Here is a 20,889-nt window from a genome sequence, read left to right as displayed (position 1 = left end):
TGGCTACAAAAACATTGATTTATTTTTTTCATATGGTTAATATTTGCCCTGTTTTATTTGCTGCATTTTCTTCAATCCTTTGATCAAATCTTTACAACCTTCCCAAGAAACTGGTTAAACATTCTTAATATAGCTTTCCAGGTGGCAGCTCTGCGGGGAGTCTGGGGGTGCCTCCCCTCTCTTGGCTTTGCTCTTGAAATTGTCTGGAGGGGTTTCTCTTCAGGATTACCACACCCTGCTGTTCTCACCTTGAAATTCTTTGCTTTTTTCTGGAAAAAAATGTATTGAATACCCTGCTTCCTGGTATTATGATTTTTTTCTCTCTTAATGGTGTACTTTGCTAGGGAATCATGAGAAATATTTTTGAGTCTTCACCAGCCTGAAAATGCTTTGATATAAAGCTAACAGCTCAGTAGTAGTCTTATTGAATATAGTTTTAGTCATTTTCACTTTTTGAAGGCGTTTCTTTATTGTTATTTATTTACATACTGTTGTTTTTAAAGAATTCCCTTTTGACATATATTTTTGTTTGTTTTCTCTCTGAAAGTTTCTAGGGTCATCTCTTTATTACTGATATTCTGAAGTTTCATTTGTCTTGGGTGGAACTTGAAAAAATTCATTTTGCAGGGCACTGTGTAATGTAAACCTTTTAATCTGGAGACAAATCCTGATTTTTCTTTTTCTTATATTATTTCTGTGGTATGTTCCTACTTTCAATTTTTTCTTCTGTAATTTGAAATCATATGAATCAGATGTTGAGCTTTTTAAATTGATCTTTTTTTATCATTTATTCTCTTTCAACTTTTTTTGTCTTTTTCTCCTACTTTCTGGATAATATCCTTAATTTATTGTTTGCATTTTGAAGTAACATTTTTGTTTCAGTAATTATATCTTTAAAAGTTAAGGAAAACATTTTTTCATACTTTCTTATTTCTAAATGTTACATTTTATTTTTATAATATTTTGATGTTGACCCTGCCAACTCTTTCAGGAGATTATTATTATTTTTTTTTTACTTTATTGTTGGTCGTTCAAAACATTACACAGTTCTTAATACATCATCTTTCACAGTTTGATTCAAGTGGGTTATGAACTCCCATCTTTACCCTGTATCAGGAGATTATTTATGGTTTTCTGAAGTTATCTTTTTCCCCATTCATTGTGTCTTTTTTTTTTCTTTTGATTTGCTGTGCTCCCTTACTTCTCTGTTAGAGATTCTCATTAGATGTGTTGACTTTTGGCCACAGATTCATATTTAAAATGAGTTCATAAAACAGTGACTGAAAGCTCTGTTTGTTGGCTAGTAACTTTCATGGTAGAGCAGTATAAAACAAACTTCACACATGCACCAAAACGTGTGGTTTTCCTTGCAATATTTGAAATGTCGCCACTGTGCTTGGACGTATGAGAAAACCCCCACCCCTGTCTCCCTCATAGCCTAGGCTTCCCTTCTGCATGTCCTGTGTTAGTATTTATTGCTTTATGCTGACAGGCACCCAGAGCCGCCATAGACTGGGGCCATGCCCTGCTTGCTGGCCCCTCCTGGTGCCCACGGCTATGGCTGTGTGTGCTGTGAATGGATGCTGCCATCCAAGAGGTGGTGCTCAGGTCTGTGTCTTGTTAGGGTGAATGTGTGAGTCCTCCCCTCACCTGTGTTGTGTGCCTCAAGGGAAGAAAACTTTGGAATTACCAAAAAAAATAATAATAATAAAATAGCAATATTAAAACATGTTACTATAAATACATTTTATAAATAAAACATATTATAAATATAAGACATTTACAAATAAAACATGTTTTATAAATAAAACAGAATAGGATTGGTGATTAAAAAGAATAATAAGAATCACAAAGGATGTGAAAGTTCTTTTATAAGTCAGGTTATTCAAAAAAACGGAACAAATGTTTGATCACCTGGGGACAAAAGAGTAACTTATATTTCTATTTCATGGCTTATTCCAAAATAAATTCCAGAGAAATTAAAATTCATTATAAATAAATGAAACAGCAAACCTACCATAATATAATATTAAATATTTGTGTGATCTGTGGCAAGACAATACTTTTTAAGAGTTGCATATCTGGTACCAAAGGCAGAAACCATGAAGGAGATTACTAATGTGTTTAGCATAAAAATGCATATGATGTAAATATCTTTAAAACTAACATTTAAAAGTTAAAGGCATGATCTTCAAAGGTGTCAGAAGTCACCTTTGTGAGAGGGAGTGACTGAGAACCACACAGATTTTAATAGACCAAGGAGACATGAGGTCTAAGTGCCATGTGTTATCCTGAACTGGATTTGGTATTAAAACAAAAAAAAGAGACATTTATGGAAAATGAATAAAATTCAAGCACTGCTATTTATTTAATAGAATTCCAACAAATTTAATATTTTAGTTTTCATCATTATTTTGTGGGTTATATAAGATGTTAACACAATGAGAAGCTGGATATACAGTAGACAGGAGTTTTCTAGATTGTTTTTCCATCTTCTATAAATCCAAAGTAAATCTTCAAATAAAACTGGAAAAAAAGAAAGATAACAAGGTGGAAAGTTATTTTTAAGTTATGACTCATGAAAGATCAATATCCTTAATTTTTGAAGATCTCCTTCAAGTCCTTATAAAAATAATGCTCTAATGAAGAAAGGATTGAGTGATACCAATAGAAATCACACACAAAAAAACAACCATAAATGGATAAAGATATATTAAAATGTTCAGTCTTAATCAAAAAACGCAAATTACTTAATTTAAAGCTTTTTTCATCTAAGAAGTTGGCAAAGATTTCTTCAAAACATTTAGTATAATCTTAGGATATGAGAAAGTGTAAACATAAAATCTAATCATCTCAATATTTTTAGTAATGTATCCAAGTTTCAATCATCTCAGTGATTTATCCTAAGGCTTTTAACTCTCAGCAGACACAAAGTTTTAGCCACAATGGAGCAGGACTAATAGTAAGAACAAACATTGTAAATAGTTTCTAAATAGATTCTAACATGAGACAGATAAAGTAAATTATAATTGTTCCATTAGTGGAATAGTATGCAATCATTTTTAAATGACATTACATGAATAGCCCAGCACAGAAGGATTTTTATATGAAAAGACCAGCACAGAGGAATTTTTAGGGCAGGGATTCTTCTCTACATGATACTGCAGTGGTGGTGTAGGTCATGCACATTTGCCCGGACCCAAGGCACATACAGAGCAATAGAAAACGCTAAGGTAAACCTTGAACTTTAGGTGATCACTGTGTGTTAATATGGATTCAGTGATTATAACAACTACACCATTCTAATGGGGCACTAGGGGAGGCTAAGCATGAGAAATACAGGGGGAAGGTGTGCCGTCTTTGTAATCTCTGCTCATTTTTTTTTCTGTGAATTTAAATCCGTTTCAAAAACTAAAATCTAGTTTTTAAAAATATCATTACAAAGAAAAAAATAGTGATAGGAAACACAATAATATTTTTGAAATGCACAAATTCTAACAGAAACCTTTTCCCTTGACTGTGTCATGCTTTTCTGTAAAAAGAAATAAGTTTTTAATTTTAGGTTTAAAATAAATAGAATGCTGTGGCAAGGAGGGCAAGAGGACACAGAAATCATAGGCAAACCAAGTTGGAAAGTGGAAATAAAACAGAAGAATGCATTCCAGGTGAGTTAAAAAAAAGACAGAATGAAGGTAGAAAGTAATTGGTTAGAGATTCAGGACTGAGTCATAACTGGAGAGTATCCACCCGAGATCCGTTGGCTCGATAAGTGATGTATATGATTTGAAACTCAGCTGAAGGATGAGTTATGCAGAGAAGAAATTAAAGGGAACTTCAGTCCAATTGTAGATTTCCCTAAGATCTCTTCATTCAGTTGACTGCAATTATTACAGAATATGAGGTCAACATTAAAATATTACTAGTATATCCATTTTACAGACGTTTAGCAAATTTCATGCAATGTAATTTATGAAGTGCTTAGCACAGTGCTTCACATAAAGTGACCAAAAATAATGAATATATTTTTTATTTATCACCTTATCATTCTTAGGATGATTATTATCAAATTGAGGCTCAAATAAGTTAACTGAATTGGGCAAGGGCACCCAACTAGAAAAGAATCTCTGCTCAGACTTGTATTCTAATCTATATAACTCTGAGAGCCATTTCTCTCTTGCCTGTTTTGAAAATTGTATGGGTGTATTATGCCAGTATTGGGATATAAAAAAAATGAAGTATTGCAACTCTACCCAGCATAGGAATGTAAAATTGCTATTCCAATGCATTTTTGTATCAATTCCATAGATGTTTAATTCTGAGAATGAAGACTCAAGGAAAGGGTGGCCAATAGAAGTGTCTTCCATTGAGTAATCATAGGTTTTAGTTAGTATTTTTTTTATTTAAAATGCTGTTAGCTTATAATATCACTAATCTGCCCAAGAAGATATATCCCACACTTATCATTTGTTCATTCAACTAATAAATGTTTTGCATCAGCATATACCGTGGTCTAGACTCTCACATTACCAAAATAAATTAGACCCATGATCCCTCCCATTACATCAATTAACCAACTAATATTCACCTTTTTCTTCTTGTCCCTCTTTCCTATGTCTACTTGCTTAGTCAAGCAATTATTCATTGCTGCAGTCCGGCTGCAGCAAAGTAACTGGGTGGTGACGAATAACTTGTGTAGATTGATACAGCAGGAGTGGGAGCCCTTTATTGTAGGACAACAGAGGTATTTATACATTCCACACAGCTTATCTTAATTAACATAAACTAGATACAGCAGTCAACCAATAAGAAATCTCCACACTTAATGGCTCGCTGGCTCCACCTCATAAACCACTCCCCCTGGCAAAATGCCAGGCACCATCCTGACTTGTTTACAGACTCCAACAATTCATTACCTGTGTGTTTAGGATTGTCACAATGCTCTTACATTATTTATAGTTAAGTTTTTATTCCTGAATTTGATAATATAAACATATTTCAATTATTTTTAAATGATGGAGGCATTCTCTTGACCATGATGTACTATTTATACAATAATTTCTCTTTCTCCTAATCAGATACACCAGTAGAGTTGGTTATCTCTGTGATGTAGGGGTGCTTAGAACTTCTGGCTTTATCAAAAGTCTTTAGAGTGTAAACCAACACTATAACAAAGAGTGTCATTATACCATTCTGTTGAATAGATAAGGCTTATTCTCTGGTAATAAGAAAATGATGTTCATGTTCAGGAACAAAACTGACAGGAGGCTTACATTGCATTGCATGTGATTGACAGTGCATAAACACATAAATATGTGGTGATAAGTGTTCCAAAATTAAAAGAAAATAAAAGAACCCTAAGTATTGATTAAAGAACAATATAGGGAGAGAGCTTGCTCTTTAAATTGAGTGGTTTGTCAAAGCCACTTTGAAAATATATTTGAACAGAAATCTTTAGTAAAGTGAGGGGGAAAATCTGATGATAACTTGAGGCCTTCCTAGAAGAACAAAATGCATGAGCTAATAGCAGACCTGGTGTGTCCAAGAAGCATCAGGGAAACCAGAGGTCTCACTGAGTAGCCTAGAAAAGAAGTTGTAATAAAAGATGATTTAGAGCAAAGGTGGGAGAACAGGTGAAGCAGAGCCTGTAAATCTGGCTCTGAGGAAGACAAGGCCTTAGAATGCTATGAGCAGGAACAGTGGCATGATCTCAGGTTTTTAAATTGTCACAATATTTGTACATACATATATTGTATGCATAGTTGACCCATGCATATGATATGTAATAATAAAATCAGTGCAATTAGCACTTCCAGATACTTAAACATTTATAATTTCTGTGAATTGGGAAAATTCAGATTCCTCTGGTTGTTTTGAAATATATAATAAATTGTTATAGACTGCAGAAATTCTTCTGTGCTATAGAATACAAAACTAGCTCCTCTTATGTGGTTGTACTGTAGTACTCATTATCAAATCTCTCTTGATCCCCTCTCTCCTCTTCTTCTTAGCCTCTAGTGGTCACTCCACTCTTCTTCTATGAGATTCGACTTTTCATCTTTTGTGAAAGAATGAGAACTTGCAATATTTTTCTTTGCCTTGCTAATTGTATCTAATAAAAGACCCTCCAGTTCCATCCATGTTTCCATGATGACAAGATTTCATCTATTTTATGGTTAAATAATATTCCTTTTAAATGACTGCCCTAATTGCTGTCTTAAAAAATAGCCTCAAAAGGAAAAGTTCTTTAGCAGGAAGATCCAGCTAGAAGTGCTGCTATAATCTAGGAAAGAGATGACAGATTTAGAAGCCACTGAAGAAGCCATGGGAAAGTGCTGGATATAATTTAGGATGTGTTTATAGATACTGTAGGAGGCTGAATAACATTTATCTAAAATATCAGCTCTTAATCCTTGAAACATGCTATATTATTTGAAAAAAAGGATCTTTTGCAGATCTGGTTGAAAATTTTGAGGAAAAAAAGATTATCTTGCTTTATTGGTGTGGGCCCTAAATGCCATCACAGTGTGATAAGAAAGGTACAGGGAGCCTCAACATGAAAACAGAAAAAGTGAAGGCAATGCCACCACCGAAGTAGAAGTTGATTCTAAGTCAGAAGTCAAGGAATGCAAGGACTCACCCGAAGAGACAAGGAACAGATTCTCCTCCAGATCCTCTGGCACCTTAATTGGTCTGTTAAACTAATTTTGGACTTCTAGACTCCAGAACTGTTAGAGAATAAATTTTAAGGCAGTAATCTTTTGAGATACCTGGTAACAGCAGGCTCACAAAACTAACAAAGGCTTGATGTCACATGTGAAAGGAAAAGAAGAGCCAGAGAAAACTGGAGGCAATTTTGTTTAAGTGAAGACATGGTGTTTCCAATTCCTGAGATGAAGACCTTTGGGACAGTAACAACGTTAGAGGAGAAAAATAAAATTATAGTTTAGACATGTTATGTTTAAGATTATTATCAGCATTTAAAGGTAGCAAATCAGAAGACTGTGAGTCTGGAATTGAAAGGACGATTCAGGGCTGGAGGTGGAGATTAGAGTTATTAACAACATCAAAAAAAGAGTCATTAGCAGTGTATAAGTGGTAATTAATGACATAGTACAGAACGAGCTCACTTAGGAAGCACTGGAGACAGGGAATGTGTTCAATGACGTAGTTCAGAAACTTCCTCATTCAGACATCAAGAAAATCAGGAGGACCTAGCAAAAGACATGGAGAGTAAACTGTGATTAATCTGTGAAAAGAACCAAGAGAAGATGGTGATCTAAATTCCAAATAAAGATGATTTATCACAATGCTGGGAGCAATTCTGTCAAATGCTGTGGAAAGAATATAGGATGGGGAAGTTTAGACAGCTAATAGAAATTTTGGGGGAGTGGAGCTATAAGTGAAAGGAAATAGGGAAAATAACAGAGTATCAGGTAGGAGTATGTTTTTAAGATGAAAATTGTCCTAGCAATAACATATGGTCTTAACAGGGTCAATGATCAGAGGATGATGAGCATATGAGCTGAGTCAAAGAGGATTATGAACATAATGTTGGGAATGTATTCTGCAATAGGGAGAATCTAGTCTTTGAAATCTAAGAAGATAAATCAAGTCTTGACATGAAAACAAGAATATATATATATATGCATATGAACACAATATCTTTATATTCTTTATTTATTTTTATGTGGTTCTGAGGATTGAACCCAGTGCCTCACACATGCAAGGCAAGCTTTCTACTCATGAGCCACAGCCACAGCCCCTAAAAGAAGTTTTTTAAAAATATATATATATTTGAGAAGGATGACATGATAACCGGTTTAACAACAATAAAAATAAAGTTAAGAAAATATATGTTTATATAATAATTTAATTTGTAAGGTCTTTCCTATGCATTATCTTTTTCTGTTCTTACAACTTCCATGTGATGTTAAGTGGTAGTAACTACATTTGATAGAAGAGTGAACTGGTTGAAGTGATTTGCACAAGACCTAGGAAGCTAGTAAGCCATGACATGAAAATGTTTAAAGAAAAACAGTTTTGAGTTAATGTAGCACATAGGTCATTAGGAGAGAATAATAAATAGAAAAAGGAAAAGAGAACGTAATAATCCAAATAGAATATATTAAAGATCCAATAAAGACAGTGGGTGCCAAAATGAGCAGAGTGTGTTTATGCATATATGTGTGCAAGTGCATGCACTTATTTTTATAGTCTCGGGCCATGGTATATTACTGGAGTGTGATTTTGCATCACCACCATCACAATAATAAACTCCCTTTCAATCTACATTTTGTTCCAAACTTCTTTCATATTTATTACTTCATTTTACAATTGTATCTAAAATGAGCTGTAGATCACTGATATCTTATTGATATGAGAATCCAATTTTCACAATGTACAACTTGACCAAAATTATGAGACTGGAATATAAATGAAAAGTTACTCAAAATTCAAATTTATAACTCTAGACCCAACCTAATGTGTTTTCTTAAAAGAGGAAAATAGAAGAAGGAAGAGAAGAATTAAATTAGACTGGAGAGGTCCAGGAGAATTACACAATAATGAATCTGGGATCATCCTTACCAATTAGGTCAAAATATTATTGGAAATAATATCCTTAAGTAGCAACTAGATGTACTTAAGTAGATCTATCCCAGAGAAAATTCCTGGATTTTTGACATATATATCCACTGTACGTGAAATGCACTGTAGCATCTTGAAATCAGCATGCCCTAAATTCCCTTCCCAATCATGCTTATCTTTTTGAATTCCCCATTGGGATAAATGTTAATCCAACAGAAGTCTGACACAGAAATCTTAGAGTTATCCCCAGCTTTCCTTTCCTTACTCTCTGTATCTAATCAATTATGAACACCTATGAAATGTATACCTCCATTTCTCTTGTCTGAATCCTCATTGCTACTCTTTATTTATAACATCTGTCTTTCTCGCTTCCTTTCTGCAGTTTCCTCCAATTTGTTCTCTTTGCTGCTGGTCTTTTTATATTACAGTAAAATCTCCACATTGATATACTTGTAATTCTAAATTGAAAATAATATCATATCACTCTCTCAACTTAAACTTTTCAGAATATTTTTTACAATCTATAGTTCAAGCTCAAACCCATCACACAATATACATAAACTTGTCATCTTACTGCTATCTACACTTCATCTCCTTTCAATTAATGTAAACATTGCATAATGTTCAAATCAGGTTAAATATATTATCACCTCATTCATCATTTTTTTATGGTAAAAAAATTCAAGTCTTTCTTCTAGTTTTTGAAATATACAGTACATTTTTGTTATCTATAGTTGCACTACTGTGCAAAAACAGCATACTAGAATTTCTTACCCTTAAGTAACTTCAACTTGGTACCCATTGATCAACCTTTCCCAAACTTCTGCTTTCCCCAGCCTCTTACAACCACCATTCTACTCTCAACTTCTATGAGATCAACTTTTAAAAAGTCTGCATATGAGTGAGATTGTGTGGTACTTGGCTTTCTGTGCATCGCTTATTTCACTTAACATGATTATCTTCAGTTCCACTTGTATTGCTTCAAATAAAAGGATTTCATTCTTTTTATGAATACTATTCCACTGTATATATACACCACCTTTTCTTTATCTATTCATCAGATGATGTTTAGATTTTTTTCATTTCTTGGCTATTGCAAACAGTGCTGTAATAATCATGGGAGCACAGGTGTCTCTTTAACATACAGATTTCATTTCATTTGATATAAGTACCCAGTGGTGGGATTATAGCTCTACTTACAATTTTTTGAGACACCCTAAGCTGTCTTTGATAAGGTTTGTACTAATTTACATTCTCACCAACAATGTACAAGAGTTCCCTTTTCTCCACCAGTTCTCATCACTACTTGCTATCTTTAGTGTTTTTGATGAAAGCCATTTTTACCAGAGTAAGGTAATATCTTATTGTGGTTTTTATTTGTAGTTCCCTGATGATTAGTTCCCTGATGATTAGGTGTTTTTTTTTTTAATATATACATGGCCTTTTTTATATCTTCTTTTGAGAAATGTCTATTTAGGTTTATTGCTCACTTAAATTTTTTTTTTTTGGCATCGAGTTTTTGTAATTCCTTATACTTTGCAGATGTCAACCATCGTCAGATATAATCCCATTTGCTTAAATATAGCAACTTTTTAAATGTTCTGTTGGGTTTGCAGTTATTGTTTTTTCTTCACCATGTTATTAAACTCCTTTAGTTCAAAGGTTCTCTTATATATCTCTCTTTGTATCTCCAGTAGGCTTGGCACACTGTATGTCCTAAAAAACTAACTGATAAAGAATGGAAAATGATATATTAATGGAATGCATTGCCTGAAGAACTGAAACTCAGAAGAATGAGATCAACTCAACTTACAGCATAAATCTGCATATCTTTCTTTTATTTTTAGACCTTGGTTTTCCTATCTTTAAAATCATGCCTCTTGACTAAATACTCTCAGAGGCCCCTTCAGCTCTCCAATGTTCCAAGCATGTCTGTTTGAAATTGGGTTATGTTAATGTAGTTCTATGTTTTCTGCAAAGTCCCAAAGCATGCCAAACCCTCTAGCTACCTGAGAAAGTCAATTGTTTTCCAAACAGTGAACAATTTATTTCCTAACCATTGGCTGAAACACTGCAATCTTTTATAAAAAAAGAAATCTTCCAGTAATATAAACATAATAGTTTGAACCCAGAGATTGAGATTTTGGAAAATATGAACAGCTCTCTCATCTCCTTTGGAAGATGAATATGATTTTGAGAGGTTTCATCTGAAGTCAGCTTGTACATGAAAATCACACTTTGGATGTAAATGGCACTTATGCTTGGATTCATTCTACTTAATCTCTAAAGTCCTTTGCTAAGTTAAAAAATATTTAGCAAAGTAAGGATTTTTTGACAGAATCTGTGTTTCTCTAATGGCATTTGGAACTAAAAATTGTTCTTGCTTATGCTTATGATACCCTGGGTGCTGTGGCTGTGTGGGGAGCTTCCCCGCAACACACAGGTTTGAGAGGCCTGCCCACTAGAGGGGGGAGTGCCCCTCTACCCTGGGTGCTTTGGCCATGTGGGGAACTCCCCAGACACCCAGGGGAGAGGGGCCTCGCCACTTGAGGGGGGAGTGCCCCTCTACCCTGGGTAAGCTGGTGGTGTGGGAAGCTACCACCAAAACCCAGGTGAGAAGGGCCTCCCCCTGCGAGGGGGAAGTGCCCCTCGACCCTGGGTGTGGTGGCAGTGTTGGTAGCTCCCCACCTACAACCAGGTGAGAGAGGCCCCCCCCTGGAGGGGGGAGTGCCCCTCTACCCTGGATGTGGTGGCAGTGTGGGGAGCTCCCCCTCATCCCTAGGTTAGAGGGACCTTTCCCTGGAGGGGGTAGTGCTCCTCTACACTGGTGCGGTGGCGGTGTGGGGAGCTCTACCCCACCACACCCAGGTTAGAGGGGCCTCCCCGCTAGATGGGGGAGTGCCCTCTACCCTGGGTGCAGTAGTGCGGTGGGGAACTCCCCACACACACCCAGGGTAGAGGGGACCCACCCTAGAGGGAGAAGAGGCCCCCTACACTGGATGCAGAGGGGAGATCCCCCAAACACTCAGGGTAGAGGTGCCTGGACTCATAGTGGGGGGGAGTGCTCCTGTACCCGGATCGCGGTGGGGAGGTCCTCCCTGACACCCAGGGTAGAGGGGCCTGAGCCCTAGAGAGGGGAGTACCCTCCTACCCTGGGTGCAGTGAGTTGTCCCCCCCCAGACACCCAGGGTAGAGGGGCCTGCCACTTAGAGGGGGGAGTGCCCCCTACCCTGAGTGCTGTGGGGAGCTCCTCCAACACCCAGGGTAGAGAGGCCTCTCCCCTAGTTAGGGGAGTGCTCCTTTAACCTGGGTGCTGTGGCGGTGTGGGGAGCTCCTCCCCTCAAACCCCGGTTAGAGGGGCCTCCCCCTAGAGGGGGGGAAAGTTCCTCTTCCCTGGGTGTGGTGGCGGTGTGGGGAGCCCCCCCCACATATTCAGGTGAGAGGGGCTTCCACTCTGAAGGGGGGAGTGCCCCTATACCAGGGGTGCAGTGGCGGTGTGGCAGTGTGGGAAGCTCCCCCCATCACCCAGGATAGAGGGGCCTCCTCCCTGGAGGAGGGATTGCCCTTCTACCCTGGGTGCAGTGGAGGTGTGGGGAGCTCCACCCCTCCACACCCAGGTTAGAGGGGCCTCCCCCCTCGAAGGGGGAGTGCCCTTCTACGCTGGGTGTGGTGGTGGTGTGGGGAGCGCCTCCCACACACACCCAGGTTTGAGAGGCCTACCCCCTCCACCAGGGAGTGCCCTCTACCCTGGGTGCAGTAGTTCTGTGGGGAGCTCTTCCCCACACCCTGGGTGTGGCGTCGGTGTGGGGAGCTCCCCCCTGACAACCAGGTGAGAGGGGCCTCTCCCTGGAGGGGGGAGTCCCCCTCGATCCTGGGTGTACTGGCGGTATGGAGAGCCCCCCGCCATGCTCAGGTGAGAGCGGCCTCCCCCTGGAGCGGGGAGTGCCCCTCTACCCTGGGTGAGATGGTGGTGTGGGGAGCTACCCCCAGACACCCAGGATAGAGGGGCCTCACCCCTCAAGCTCCACCCTGACACCCAGGTTAGAGGACCTTCCCCCCTAGAGGGGGGAGTGCACTCTACCCTGGGTGAGGAAGTGAGGTGGGGAGCTCCCCCCAACATCCAGGTTAGAGGGGCCTCCCTCATACAGCAGGGAGTGCCCTCTACCCTGCGTGAGATGGCGGTGTGGGGAGCTCCCCCTTGACACCCAGGTGAGAGGGGCCTCCCCCATAGAGGGGGGAGTGTGCCTCTTTCCTGGGTGCTGTGGTGGTGCAGGGAGCTCCCCCCACACACACACCCAGGTTCGGTTCGAGGGGCATCCCTCTGGAGGGAAAGTGCTGCTTACCTGGGTACAGTGGTGGTGTGGGGAGCTTCCCCGGACACCCGGTTAAGGTTAAAGGGGCCTCCCCACTCGAGGGGAGAGTGCCCCTCCACCATGGGTGTGGTGGGAATCTCCCCATGCCACCCAGGTACGAGGGGCCTAGGGGCGAGTGCCCCTCTGCCTTGGATGCTGCGGTGAGCTCTACCAGACACCCAGGTTCGAAAGGGCCTCCCCTCTGGATGGGGGAGTGTCCCTCTGCCCTGGGTCCGGTGGGGAGCTCTACCCAACACCCAGGTTTGAGGGGCCTCACCACTGTAGGGTGGAGTGCCCCTCTACCCTGGGTGCATTGGGGAGCTCCATCCTATACCCAGGTTGGAGGGGCATCCCCCCTAGAGGGGGGAGTGCCCTTCTGCCTTAGGTGCTTTTTGGAGCTCCTCTGGACACCTTGGTTGGAGGCTTCTCCCCGCTGGAGGCGGGAGTGCCCCCTGCCCTGCTTCCCCCTCGAGGGGGAAGACCCATCAAACCTGGGTGTTGGGGGGAGATCCCCACACCACCACTGTACCCAGGGTAGAGAGGCACTCCCCCCTCGAAGTGGGAGGCACCTCCAACCTGGGTGTCAGGGGGAGCTCCCCACAGCACCCAGGGCAGAGGGGCAGTCCCTCCTCCTTGGGGGAGGCTCATCTAACCTGGGTGTCGGGGGTGAGGAGCTCCCCACACCATCCCCCCTCCAGGGGCAGGTCCCCTCTGACATGGGTGTATTGGGGGGAGCTCCCCACATCACTACCACAAGGAAGGTAGAGGGTAGTCCCTTGCCAGTACAGAGGCCCCTGTAACCTGGGTGTCCAGAGGGAGCTCCCCACACAAGTACTGCACCCAGGCTAGAGGCCACTCCCTGCTGGGGGGGATCTCCTCTAACCTGGGTGTCAGGGGAGAGCTCCCTACCCTACTATGGCACCCCGGGTAGAGGCCACTACCCCATCTAGTGGGGAGGCCCCTCTAACCCGTGTGTGGATGGGGAGTTCCCCACACCAATAGCTCACCCATGGTAGAGACTACTCTTTCCTCTGAGGGGGGGGAGGCCCCTCTAACCTGGGTGTGGTGGGGAGATTCCCACACCACTATCCCACCCAGGGTTGAGGACACTCCCCCCTCCCCCTCGAGGGGGTAGGTCTCTCTAACCTTGGTGTTGGGGGAATCTCCACACACCAATACTGCACCAAGTGTAGAGGCCACTCGCCAGTCTAGTGGGGAGCCCCTCTAACTAGTGTGTGTGTGGGGGAATTACCCACACTAATACTGCACCCATGGTAGAGACTACTCCTTCCTCCAGGGGGAGGCCTCTCTAACCTGGGTGTGGCTGGGAGCTCCCCATCCCACTATGACACAGAGGTTAGAGGCCACTCCCCAATTAGGGGGAGGCCCCTCTAACCTGGGTGTATGGAGGAGAGCTCCCTACAAAACTAGTGCACACAGGATAGAGGCCACTCCCCCCTCCAGGGAGGGGAGCTCCCCATTCCACTACTGCACCCAGGATAGAGGACATTCCCCCCTCCAGGGGGGGCACCCCTCTAACGACTACTGCACCCAGGGTAGAGGCCACTCCCCTTCCACAGCGCAGGCCCCTCTAACCTGGGTGCTGTAGGGGAGCTCCCCACAACACTACTGCATCCAGGGTAGAGAACACTCCCCGCTCCAGGAGGGAGGCCCCTCTAACCTGTGTGTCAGGGGGAGGTTCACATATTGCTACTGCACCCAGGGTAGAGGCCACTACCCGCTACAGGGGGAGGCCCCTCTAATCTGGGCACTGGTGGGGAGCTCTCCACCTCACCCAGGACAGAGGGGGAGTCCCCCCTCCTGGGGGGAGGCTCATCTAACCTTGGTGTCCAGGGAGCTCCCCACACCACTATCACAACCAGGGTAGAGGCCACTCCCCCCTCCAGGGGTGAGGCCCCTCTAAACTGGGTGTCAGTGGGGAGTTCCCCACACCAATACTGCACCCAGGGTAGGGGACACTCTCCTCTCCAGGGTTGAGGCCCCTCTAACATGGGTGTTGGTGGGGAGATCCCCAAACCCCTAAAGCACTCATGCTTTTGGCCACTCCCCCTCAAGGAGAGAGGACCCTCTAACCTAGATGTGGAGTGGAAGCTCCCCACACCACTACCTCACCCATGATAGAGACCTCTCCCCCCTCCAGGGGGGAGGCCCCTCTAACTTGGCTGTCCAGGGGGAGCTCCCCACAGAACTACCACACCCAGGATAGAGGCCACTCTCCCGTCCATGTGGGAGGCCCCTCTAACCTTGGTGTTGTGGGGGAGCTCCCCACACCACTACTGCACCAAGGGTAGAGGCCCCTATAACCTGAGTATCAGGATGAATTCCCCCAACCACTACTGCACCCAGGGTTGAGGCCACTCCCCGCTCCAGGGGTAGGCCCCTCTAACCTGGGTGTCCAGAGAGAGCTCCCCACACCACTAAGACACCCAAGGTAGACACCACTACCCCCTCCAGGGAGATGACCCCTCTAACCTGGGTCTTGGGGTGGGGAGGAGCTCCCAACATCACTACCACAACCAGTGTAGAGGGTAGTCTTCCTGCCAGTAGAGAGCCCCTCTAACCTGGGTGTCCAGGGGAAGCTTCCCACACCACTAATGCACCCAGGGTAGAGGGCACTCCCTCCTCCGGGGGAGGCCCCTCCTAACCTGGTTGTGAAGTGGGAGTTCCCTGTACCAATACCACACCCAGGGTAGAGACCACTCCTCACTAAAGGGGAGAGGCCCCTCTAACCTGGGTGTCGGGGAGGAGCTCCCCAAACCACGACCTCACACAGGGTAGAGGACACTCCCACCTCCAGGGGGGAAGTGGAATCTTTTCTATGATGGAAGGCAAGTTTGACATTTAAAATCAATCAATTTAATCACATAAGCAAGCTAAATATGAATATCAAGTGATTACATAAAGTGAAACAGAAGGAGAATTTGATAAAATCCAACAATAATTCACGACTAAAACTCTTCATACATGTAAACAAATTGGGCTAGTTCATTAATTAAAGCATACCTACAATTATACTTAGTATCCCAGCTAATACCCTATCTAAAGCTGAGAGATTGTATACTTTCCCTTCAAGTATTGTTTTCACTACTCTGTTCACCTAGAAGTTCTAGGCCTTGCAGTAAAAGTAGGGAAAGAAATGCAAGGCATTATCAATTGGAAAGTAAAAATAAAATTATCCTCATTTACATATATGATATAATTGTCTATATGAAAAATCTTAAGGAGTCTATTTTCACAAAGACAGAATTTCCTTCTTTTTAAAGGCTATGTAGTTTTCATTGTACACACACACATATCACATTTAAAAAATGTTTATGCATTAATTGTATGCTTTAATGGGGTTCAGTGTCATATTTTAACACCTGTATACCAGAAAAACTGATCAAATCTACTTTTCTTTATCTATGCTACCCCTACAACCTTCCCAGTCTCTCATGATTACTATTGTATTTTTAAAAATCATAAAACTGTTAAGTGAGTTCAACAAAATTTCAGGGTTTACAAATAAATTACAAAAATCAACTACACTTTTATGTACTAGAAATAAAATTTGAGACACAATTAACAATAGCTTAAAAAACATAAAAGGAAACATTATTAAGCAAAAGTCTAATATAACAGAGGATTTGCATCCTACAAATTACAAAATGAGATTGGAAGAAATAGAGAACCTATATAAAGGAAGAGGCATAGAATGTTTATGGGGTATAGAACTCAATATAATAAAGATGTCAATTTTTCTCTGAATTGTTCTCTAGGTTTAATGCATCTCTTTAAAACAAAATGTGCATTGAAGATATACTTGACATTTAGGCAGTGTTAAGGTTTATATATAAAGTGTTCTCCCCAAAGCTCCTGTGTTAATACAGGAGTGCTTGGAGGTGAAATGATTGGATTGGGGGAGCTGTAACCTAATCAGTTTATCCTAGTTTGAATGGACTGACTGGGTGATAACTGAAGGCAAGTGGGGTGTCGCTGGAGGAGGTGAGTCACTGGGGGTGTGCCCTAGAATGATGCATCTTTCCCATGTGCAAGCTTCCCCTCTCTCCAGTTTTCTCTCCCCCTCTCCCTCCCCCACCCCTCTACCTCTCTTTCCTGACCTTGCCTTGTGTTGAGCAGCATTTCTCTGCTGGGCGTCTTCCCCCATGATGTACTGCCTCATCTTGGGTCCAGAGCAATGGTCAGCTACCAATGGACTGAGATCTCTGAAACCCTGAGTCCCAAATAAACTTTTCCTCCTCTAAGTTGTTCTTATCAGGTGTTTTGGTCACAGATGAAAAAGCTGAATAAAACAGACCAGCTTATATGCTGCACTTGCATTATAGAGAGTGATAAGTACTTACCTAAGTTTTCATGGTTTAGCCTTATTACCATTTAGTAAACTTCTTTATACATCTCACACAAGTTATATCTAAAAAATTTACTTTTTCTTAAATTCAAGGTTTTAATATAAATCGTCATTTGAGTTAAAGTGTTTTTTTTTTCATTTTTGATTGATTTCCAACTTATTGAATTTCTAAAAATGTTATTTAACAATACTTTTCATGTTGTAGATTCTGATATTTATTTCTTCAGCTTTTATTTAACAATATATGACAAACAAATGGCAGAAAGCAGTGATCAATGAATGAGAGGTCTTTGGCTAGGTAAGTTGGGAAGGGTCCTTGTCTCATTCTTCTCTCCTGATAGTAGATCTGGAGTTTATTGCCTTGCGATTTTTTTCCAACAAATGGAAAAAGCATTTATCTTTAAATGTTTGGAATGACCTAGTCTTCATCTGACCTTCAACATTTATATTAAGAAATCTAGGTCTTTGAAATAAAATATGTCCAAAAAGCTGCCAACAGTAAAAGATGAAATCTGAATTTAGTTTATTTGGATTATATCTCTTTACTGGATGACTATCGTCTTTAAAATTTCCCTCTATTTAAATTTAAAATACTACTAACTTTTTGGCTTGCATGAGAAAATGGTTCCTATTTACTTAACTCAATTTATTCTTACTAATGTTCTGGAATGTGAGATAATCAGTTAAGTGAGGTAATCAATTAAAGTAACATAGCAACGTTATTACTATAATAAATTTATGTGTATTATTTTTCCAAGTCCCTGAGTTCTTGAGGGCATAAATTACATGTGAGCTAATGTCTCATTTTGTGACTCAGTAAATCAGGAGATGATTTCATATTCAAGCCCATTCCAAAAAGAAAAGGAAGTTCATTATTTCACATAAGTGTTAATTCCAGGGATCTCTATGGCTTCAGGGAATATTGAATGAATGATGCCAACAGAAGTTCATCGCAGCTCTGTTGTCTTCTGTGCTGGTTCTCTACCCTAGGAAAGTTTCACCACACCTCAGCCTCTGGCAACACTGAGTTTATATTCTATAGCTCTGCAGGCCTGACAGAGAGATTGCTCCTCTTATCAAATTAATCCAGTAAAATTTCTAGGATTGAATATTAATAATGGTGCCATTTAATGATCCCTAATCCATTTACTATAAACAGAGTATGTGGCACCCTGATAAGATATACATGTATTACCCCCACCTAAATTCCTAGATGGAGTGTGATATTAGGGCAAGGGAAATGGAGAATGTATTATTTAAAAATAAAAAAGTGTTAGGCTGGCCCAGAAAAGAGGTATCCACTGCAACCTTGCAAACATAACACTTTCAATACAAATATGTTAAATGAAATAATTAAAACAAATTATTTTAAAATTAATTAGAAAACACTGGGGTTGTATTTAAAAAATCAGTATAGGTGTTACAGTTCTGCCATGTTTAAGCCCTATAGACTTCAGTGAATGACAATATCTGTGAACTTTATTTTCTGCGTTTTTAAAATTATTTTTTAAGAATGAGCAAAAATTTTATGAGCTACTGTTGAGATAATTGTGCACAAATAAAAATCCAAACATATTTTTACAAATTAGAATTTATGTAAAAGTTCCGCAAGTTATTGGGATTTATCCAAGACAATAAAATTAAACAAAACTTTATGCTTTAGCAAGAGTTCAAGACTGGATTTTGGAAAGCATTTCATCTAAAATAACATTATTGATATCAAGCATGTAGGAATAAAACTCCCATTAGTGTGTATAAAACCTACCGACAAAGTCAGGTTTATTGGTTATAATTCAAATATGATAGAATTATTTTTTTTCTGAGTTCAGTTCTATAATTTTTAAGACATGCACACAGCCATACAAGAACTGTCAAAATTAAGAGAATGAAACTTTAAAATTTATATTTTTCGTTATACATGAATCCATTTTGGCATAATTATGAAAGCATGGAATATATCTTGTTCTAATTCAGTCCCCAGTGTCTCTCCTTCCCCATCCCTCCTCCCACCCCTGTTCCCTTCCCTCTTCTGATCTTTCTGCCACTTACCCATAGTGATTTTTTTTTAAATTAATTTCTTGTGGATGTATACATAGTGAGATTCACCATGGTATTTTTCACTTATGTACATGGGAATGTTATGTCAGATTCATTCCACTTTTTCCTTTTCCCATCTCCCCTCCCTTCTCTCATTCCCCTTTGTCTACTCAACTGAATTCTATTCTTTTTTATCCCTCTACTTTTATTGTGGGTTAGCTTCCGCATATGAGAGAAAACAGAGAATGAATATTCATATCACCCCACAAATTACCACATGGTCTTTTGTAGTCAATCTACTTCCTTCACATTTAGTCCTTTGGCTAAACTGTTTTCTTATAGTTGTAACTTTTCCAGGACATAACATGAATGGAATAATACAATTTGTAGCCTTTTGAATCAGTCTTATTTTACTTAGCATGATGAATGTGCAGTTCGTCCATGAAACTGCATGAATTAGTAATTACTTGTGTTACTGCTAAACAGCATTCCAATGCATGTATTCCATAGTTTATCTAGTCAACAGTTTTTTGGCATTTGAGTTGTTTCGAGATTTTAGCCATTATAAATAAAGCTGCAATAAACTTTGCCACCCAAGTTTTTTTTTAAATAAATACATACTTCATTTCTCCACTTATATCAAATTATCAACAAAATTGCAAATAACCAAACTGATTTCTTAAATGTCTATCAATTTGTATTCCATTAATAACATATCCATATTCTAGTTGCTCTACACGCTCACAGGTACTTGATATTATCAGTCATTTTACTTTTAGCTATTTTAATAAATGCATAATGATAGCTCATTTGTTGATAATACATTACACACTCATTCACATACACTGCTAGATTATGTTTGCTTAACTTATTCAATATAGTTACATTTATGTAGACAAAACAAAGTTATTCTATAATTTTCTTACATTGTCCTTATTTCTTTTTAATATCAAGTTATACTAGACTTATAAAGTAAGCCAAACATTTTCCTCTATTTTGCTTCTCTGAAATATTCTGTCTAAATGATAGCAAATAATTTGATTGTATCAATTTATACTTTTATCTTTATAATATCCTTTCTTCTGTGTACTTTACAAAATAACTCTATGTGCATGCAGAAATACACCACAATGAATTCCAGCTATATGTATATCTATGAAGCCTCATTAAAAATAAATAAGTGAGTGGAAGGTAGATCAGTAGAATAGAGGAAGGGGAGGGAGAAGGGGATAGAAAGGAGAAGCAAGCATAGGGGACAGAAATGGAGTAAAGTCAATTTCATGCATGTATGATCATATCAAAATGAACCCAACTATTATGCACAACTACAATGCACTAATAAAAGCAAAGAATAAAAATTTTAAAAAGTAATAGCAAAGATTGGAAGCAAAATGTCTATTTAAAACACTGTATGAAAAAAATATAATTTATTTCCAAAATTAGAGATAGAGTGCTAAACAATAGTTAAGCTTAATTATAGATACCGTAAATATAATGTTGAATATAGAAATTTCCTTTTTTAAAAGGAAATGCATAGAGCAAAAT

The 20,889-nt window shown here is 40.0% G+C and overlaps 1 protein-coding gene across 1 annotated transcript in view; it reads right to left on the bottom strand.

Moving 5' to 3' along the window:
* Positions 1 to 2,344: 2,344 nt before the first annotated feature.
* LOC144373819 (uncharacterized) overlaps positions 2,345 to 20,889 on the bottom strand; it is a 98,146-nt gene continuing 79,601 nt past the window's right edge. The window contains exon 19 of the transcript XR_013433367.1: positions 2,345 to 2,526. The gene's annotated coding sequence lies outside the window, so the exon portion shown is untranslated. The remainder of the gene's footprint in view (positions 2,527 to 20,889) is intronic.

The sequence above is a fragment of the Ictidomys tridecemlineatus genome, unplaced genomic scaffold, assembly GCF_052094955.1.
Source record: "Ictidomys tridecemlineatus isolate mIctTri1 unplaced genomic scaffold, mIctTri1.hap1 Scaffold_50, whole genome shotgun sequence".
In the NCBI taxonomy this organism is placed as follows: Eukaryota; Metazoa; Chordata; class Mammalia; order Rodentia; family Sciuridae; genus Ictidomys; species Ictidomys tridecemlineatus.
The sequence above is the reverse complement of the archived record's forward strand: the minus strand, read 5'-3'. Positions and strand labels throughout refer to the sequence as shown.